The following is a 7,627-nucleotide window of genomic DNA, read 5'->3' on the forward strand; positions in this document are numbered from 1 at the left end:
AAATTATATACAACTGATATAAAGTGATATACAGGTCGTATACAGTGATCTATGGATCATACATTTATACTACGAGTCGTGGTCTGACTTGTGGTTGCTAATTGGGTGGATTTTAAAACTATCTGATGTTTCCCATGGGTCATAGTACGGGTCGTACTACTGAAAGTTTCAGACTAGAGCATCTCTGGTAAAACGATCGTAACATTTTAATTCAGACTCAGATTTACAAATGATTAGTGGAGTTAGAAATAAGACACAAATATCTTTAATTGATGGGTAAAAGGACACATATTTTTTCATATTCTAAGAGATATGCTCGTTTGAAGCTGACCCTTGCATGATCTTATACAAAAACTTAATCGGTAGTTATCGTCATCATCCTCTTCGTCGCCCGAACCTGCTGCAGCCCGGCTGCTTCCCGCCTTGCTTGGTTTTAAGATATTTTTAGTGCTCTTGAAACTGAAATAATTGCAAGTGGCAGCCCCTTTTATTCTTTGGCAACCTCTTTTGCTATGTCAAGTAGAGATGGATCATCGACAAAACTACCGACTTTCTGCCAGAAAAGGATCCATGCTTTCTCTTCAGATAACACTCCAACTTCCAATGTCTTCGGAGCTCCCATTGCTGCACAAACAGATCGGAAACGTGTTGTGAATGCCACTTTCCACTGGTGTTTGCGGTTGCTTCCACTTGGAATTCCAAGTCTCTTTAGATCAAGAGTCTTCTGAACATCATCCAAGATTATAAGGATGCGGTTATTCTGATCCGTTAACCTTGTACGCAGCTGATCTTCACGACTCCATAACTTATTCCCTGCTAATGTCAGCCCGATTTCTCTTGCGATCTCACCCTCAATTCTTTTTGAGTCTGGTTGTTGATTGACAATTACCATGAATGCATCATCAAACAGCCTTTCTTGTTTCGCCTTTTGTCTAATTTTCTCAGCCAGTGTTGTCTTACCAACACCACCCAAGCAAATATCCCAATCATAGTGACCCCGTCATATTGCAGAGCTGCCATGACCTCATCATCTTTCACTATATAGCCTCACTTTGGATCGGATGATCAAAGGAGATTACATCAGACTTGTTGCTTTCATTTTGAAATTCAATCAGCCTTTTTTATAACAGTTAACACCGTGAGGGTGCACGTGCACCCGACAACTTTTAATTTTTTTGTATATATATATATATATATATTGATAGTTTATAAAAAGATAATATATTTAAATGTGGACCCTAATAAACAAAGTTGATCTTGGCGCATTGGTCGAACGCTAAACCTTAAATTTGAACGTCCCGAGTTCGAATCCTTCAAAGGGGTAAGAAATTTTTTGCCTTTAAAAATCATCCTTTTTGATAACAGTTAACACTTGTGGTAAACTTCAAATCCTGGGTTCGTCTCTGCTTGGCCGTGTCTAAGGATTTACTAAGCTTACCATTTTAAAAAAATCCTAACATGAATGTAGTTAAAATTCATATGATATACAATCAATATTACAATTCTTTTTCGTCGAATTTACTAATTCACACTGATTAAGAATTAGAATCCAAGAAAATTTATTTGACTCTTTTGAGCTTTAACCTACTGAACCTACCGTACCCGGTTCTCCTTTTACGATTATACTAGGTAATTTGCACGCGCTTCGCGCAGTCATAAATAATAATTGCATTGAACTTGCAAATAATCTTTTACTAATATCCATACATTAAAAATAATGGAAAAAATAGGTTCTTAAAAAAATATTAGCAATATTCCAACATGAATATGATTATTTGTCATTATCACATAACTCAAGAACCTCTAATGAATGAATTATTCAGGAAATAATAAATCATTGGTTCTTTAATCAACATTAGAAGGAAAATAAAGAAGAAAATAAGAATATATATACAAAGGCATTTCGTAAGGAAAAGAACACATTTAAGTTGCATAGATTATACAATTGTGATATATGTCTCAGGAAAAAATTCAAAAATGTGTTAACAGATTAAAAAAAGAAATTACACTTGAATATGAAAGCAATTATAACTTTTGAACTTGCATAATGAATTTTTTCAATTGATAAGTGAGAAACTTCAAATTTATGTAAAAATAGATAATATGTAAGCTTATTATATATATATATATATATATACTACTTTTAGTTATAGAATTTTATATGGAATATCAAAACATGAATTCTTGGAACTGAGTAGAATATTTATTTTCTGCACAATAAATATACCTACTACATATGTATATGTTCAATATAACCGGAGACAATAACTTTTTAGAAACATAAACAACAAAGTTTAAAACATGTACTCAAAAACAACAATTAATATCATAAGCATAATCATAAGTATAAATTAGTGACTGTAAAAAAATACCAAGATATGTAAAAGTAGAATGAAATAGAAAGGAAAAAATTGGGATCACTAAATGCACAATGTCCCCTTCGGAAAATTATTGCCCTCTAATACATGAAGTTTAAAGAATTAGATCCTCTTAGGATGGAATGATTTTAGTCACCAACGTATTGATACAAAAAACAATGGTGTCAGTAATCCACTCAACAGAGCAAATTACACGAATATTTAATTGTGAAGAAGAAGAAAAAGAAGAAGGAGAAGAAGAAGAAGAAAAAGAAGAAGGAGAAGAAGAAGAAGTTTAGAATTTTTGTTGTTTTAAAATTAGAGGAAATCCCTCTATTTATAGACAACAAAGGGTAGTGTGAACAAATATATATTGTGCCTTATCGGAAATGTCACAATTCTTAGGAAAAGTCACAACCCTTCAGAAAGGTCACAACCTTTCATAAACGTCGCAACCTTTCAAAAATGTTACAACTCTTCATAAAAGTCACAACTTTTCGTAAAAGTCACAATTTTTCATGAAAGTCACAACTTTTCATGAAAGGGAAGGCTAGTTTTGGAAATAAATAGATTAAAAGGGAATCCTGGTTTGTGGTGGCGCCACATAGGCGGGCCTAGGATTCTCTTTTATATATATACTAGGGAACTTATCCGCGCTTCACGCGAAATAAAAAAAATTACACCGCCAGTTTGGTCATAAGAAATTATAAATTAAACTTCTTTCTGAAATTTTTTACTTTATTTGAATATCAATTTGACCATGAAAATTCGAATTGAACTTTATTTATATTTTGTTTTTAAGCAAATATAAAAAAAAAATTATGTATAAAAATAGCTTTTTGATAGACCTTTCACTATATATTTGTCCACCCAGGTTATTTATATATTTAGTCTTTGCCACTCAAGAAATAATTAAATGAAAACCAGTTTTCTACTCATACTCATCACTCTAATATTTTGGATTCATGAATTGAAGATGTTTCATGAAATGTTGCATTTCATTTTGAGTGTAGGTGTACTTATAGCGATGTTCAAATTCCTTAATTAAGTTATGAAGTTTTTAAAATTTTCAAAACTCATAATACACAAAGTAATACTATAACGAAAATAATATGATCAATCTATTTGAGAAATTTTAGAAAAGACAACGAAAAAAATATAAATGCTTCATTAACTTGGTATATAGGCTATTAATCCAAATCAGTAGAAGAATTGTAAGGCGTATTAATAAATATGAATTATCATATTGAAAAAAATCAAAACAAACATGAAAAAAAAGAGATGCTATAAAAATTCAAAAGCCACTTTGTAAGACCATTTATTATACTTTCTTAAACATAAATTTATGTTAACATATTTATTGAATTTCAATTAACATTACAAGTTCATACGAGTTATAACATTTTCACCTTACCCATTTTCTCGTATTCCTCGTAAATTTACATTGAACATTCTATTATAAATATTAAGTACCAATGTTTTTGAATGAATACTAAATCATGTTTTCAATCTTCAATTTTTTTTATCACGTGTCCAATTTATTTCACAATTAAAGTGTTAAATGAAAGAAGGGTGCAAATAATATTTTATTTCACTAGTTTTGAGAACGTGCGTTGCACGTTTGTCCTCTACTACTGTATAAATTTTGTACAAGTATGTAACACTAATTAAGATAAAATATCATCTGATGATAGGTGATATATCGAGGAACTCTTGCTCCAAATTTGAGAAGTGCATGTAAACATCACTAACAAAATTAATAAAGGCAAAGGGAAAATATATATATCCACAAAAATCTACTACATTTTGAATTTCTCTCTTAATCACCTTCCACCTCCGATATTCAACATCTTATAACCTTCATTTATAGCATTGTTCTTCTGCACGCATAAGAAAAATAATTGTTCAATGCACAAAATACAAGGCCTAAGCATTATCTGATATTATTGAAGGATTATCATATACAAAAAATAGATTGATTGAACATATACAATATTATGATAAAAAAAAATGATTCTCGATAGGAAGATGGTAGCTAGGTATGATCTAAAACATGAAAAATTAAGCTCTAACAAAATAAGGGGTAAAAAGTTAAATGGAAGAAAGACAAATGTAACACTTTTCCGGATGATTAAATTACATAACATAATTAAGTGAAATGACAAAGAAAGGAAGAAGAGAGTTTCCATCTCATCACTTACCCAAAGTGTGTAAATCAGTGAAAATGTTGCTTTGAATTCCTCCGACAATTGCCTAAAAACTAATTATTAAAAGAGAAGTTTCTCAAAACATGAAAATGTATTAGTTACTAACTATGCTTGCTAAAAGGCCAACTTTGTGAATAGATAGCTTTCAACCTCCATGAAGATTTTCAACATCCATTTTCATCATTGCAAGCTCCGTATGAAGTTTTAGAATTTGTATAGATTTCTCTCCTGAAAAAAAAAAATATAATGAGAGTAATCAGTGATCAACTAATGTATTTAGAGAGAAATAAAAAATTTGCTTAATAATCATGAATTTTTGCAAAAAATATGACCACCGGCACTTCTTTGCTACACAAATATGATCTATCACTCTCATAATTAATTACCACTGCAACTCTTCATTAACCTTCTTTATTATAATTATTATAGCAATAAGCATTTATAGGTAATGGGAGAAAGAATTTAATTACCAAGGAAATCAGAAGGCCAAAACGGAGAAAACAAACAAGCAGGTTATGATGATTAGCATTAGTATAATAATATAATAATATTATTATTTAATATTTAATTAATTAATTTTTGTAACTTTTTTATTTAGTGTAGGGGTAAAATGGTAATTCAACTTTTGACTTGGATTCTTCCCACTTTTAATAATATATATATATATATATATATATATGATAATGAATCAAAAATATGAAGTAGAGGCAAACAGAAAGTAAAATAGTGCAGCTAAACACTTTCGTAATATTTCTTAATTTTATTCAAGCATTCAAAACATATCAAAGACTACTCAAATCTGAAATCACAAAACGAAGGGAAATGCAACACTCTGGAGTACAAACAGTACATGTCTACAGGTAGTACGAACAGCGACTATATTCAAGAAACCAGGTAAACAAAAAGCAACATGTTAACTTGCAGCTCAGAAAGAACACCACAGGAGAGATGCTAACTTCTATGTTTCCGAAAATGTTTTCTTGATTTTGTTAAGCCTCTGGACTACTTCCTTCATGGTTATTCTTGAATCTGGCGTTTCCTTTGTGCACTCTAAAGCCAATTCTATCATGGAGGCTATGCAGATTTAACTTTTAGAAGTGATTTGTTCTTCCTCAGAAAAAAGCTTGGCATCCACAGCGTCCATCATAGTCCCCGAAAATGATTGTGTTATCCATTTCCTCAAGTCAAGATTTTCATTGCATATCTCTTCGTCTGTGGGTCTTCTTTTGGTCAAAACTTCCATCAACATGATGCTGTAACTATAAACATCACCACTAGCGGACACTATTCCCTCCGAGCCATACTCTTAGAAAAGGATTGAAAAAAAAGTTATTCAATTGAGATACAACAATAATTCTGCATAAATAAAGACTTGCCTTTTTTTTTTACTTCTAGGATTTGGAGAGGCTTAATTATGATTAGAGAAAATCAAAGGGAGTAGATTTTTATACCTGGTGCAATGTAACCAAGAGTGCCCAATGTCTCGGTATAAGCCACGGACTTGCTTATGGCTAAACTTTTAGAGATTCCAAAATCACCAACATGAGCCACCATATCTTCATCCAAAAGAATGTTGGCTGGCTTTAGGTCGCAATGAACTATTGGAGTGACATGGCCATGATGTAGATATTCAATTGCCATAGCTGCATCAAGCATTACAGCGACTCTTTGATGAAGGTTAAAGTGGCGATCTTCTTTGTACAGCCAATTCTCAAGACTTCCATTGGACATAAATTGCAGAACGAAGGCTCTAATATAGTCACTAGAACAAGTAGTAATCACAGGGACAAGATTTCTATGTCTAACATTTCTCATCACTTCGCATTCAGCATCAAACCTCATGCATACGTTCTCATTTTCCAAGTCTAGAACCTTTATTGCCACTACACTTCCACCAGATAATGTGCCTTTGTACACAGAGCCAGAACTTCCCACACCAATTAAATTGGATTCATCAAAATTATTTGTTGCTCGTTGAATCTCGTGATAAGAAATCAATTGATGAGTTTTGATCTCAAGAACCTTCTCCACATCTTTGGACTTTCCTTTCTTCTGTCATTTCATTATCCAAATTGAAACCAACAAGAACATCAGAAAGGATGAAATAACCACTGGAATAACAATTTTAGCACAACCTCCTTAAGCTTTGATTGTTTTCCAGGATTAGTGATAGCACAAGCAGGAATCTCCAATATGTGCATTCCGCAAAGACCTTTGTTCCCGAGAAATGATTGCGGAGTGGAATTTGCAAACACACCACCACCGGGTATCTCACCTTCTAAATCATTAAATGAAACATTAATGCTTTTAAGGTATGAGAGTTTTTCCAATGACTTAGGAATAGTACCTGACAATGCATTTGAAGACAAATTCAAGAATTCCAAGCTAATCAAGTTGGCAAAGGATAATGGAATTTGGCCAAAAAATGAATTGTTTGACAGGTCAAGATACTGCAGGTTTTGGAGTTCCCCGAATCTGGTTGGTATCATGCCTGAAAAGTGGTTACCGTAAAGATATAGTTCTACAGTGGCTTTCAGGCCTCCAATATCTGATGGAACTTCTCCCTCTATTGAATTCTGTGACACATCTAGATAGAGAAGACCACTCATTTTCCAAAGTTTCAATGGAAGTTTTGATGAAAATTTATTAGAACCCAAATAGAGCAGTTGTAGCATGCTAAGATTTCCTAAGCATTCTGGAATTAAACCAGAAAGCTCATTAACTTGCAGATTTAATTGAACCAAATTAGATAAATGGCATACCGCCTCTGGAATATGTCCCTGCAATTTATTGTTAGTTAAATACAGCCCTTGGAGCTGTATAAGCTTACCAACATCAGAAGGAATACCCCCAGTCAAGTTGTTTTTTTGAAAGATTAGAGCTGTAAGACCGCTCAGGTTGCCTATACTTGTGGGGATGAGGCCGTTGATGTGTGCATCTACTATATGAAAGTTTTCAATAGTAGATGAAAGATTCCCAATAGAATTGGGCAGAACGCCATTCAACGGATTAAAACCCACTTCTAGATATCGCAACATCCTATAGTCGGCCAAAGAATTGAAG

General features: G+C 32.6%; 1 pseudogene; it reads right to left on the reverse strand.

Moving 5' to 3' along the window:
* Positions 1-487: 487 nt before the first annotated feature.
* On the reverse strand, positions 488-7,173 carry LOC125818444 (receptor kinase-like protein Xa21; annotated as a pseudogene).
* Positions 7,174-7,627: the final 454 nt, after the last annotated feature.

The sequence above is a fragment of the Solanum verrucosum genome, unplaced genomic scaffold (assembly GCF_900185275.1).
Source record: "Solanum verrucosum unplaced genomic scaffold, falcon-dt-bn FXZP01000233.1, whole genome shotgun sequence".
NCBI classification, from domain to species: domain Eukaryota; kingdom Viridiplantae; phylum Streptophyta; class Magnoliopsida; order Solanales; family Solanaceae; genus Solanum; species Solanum verrucosum.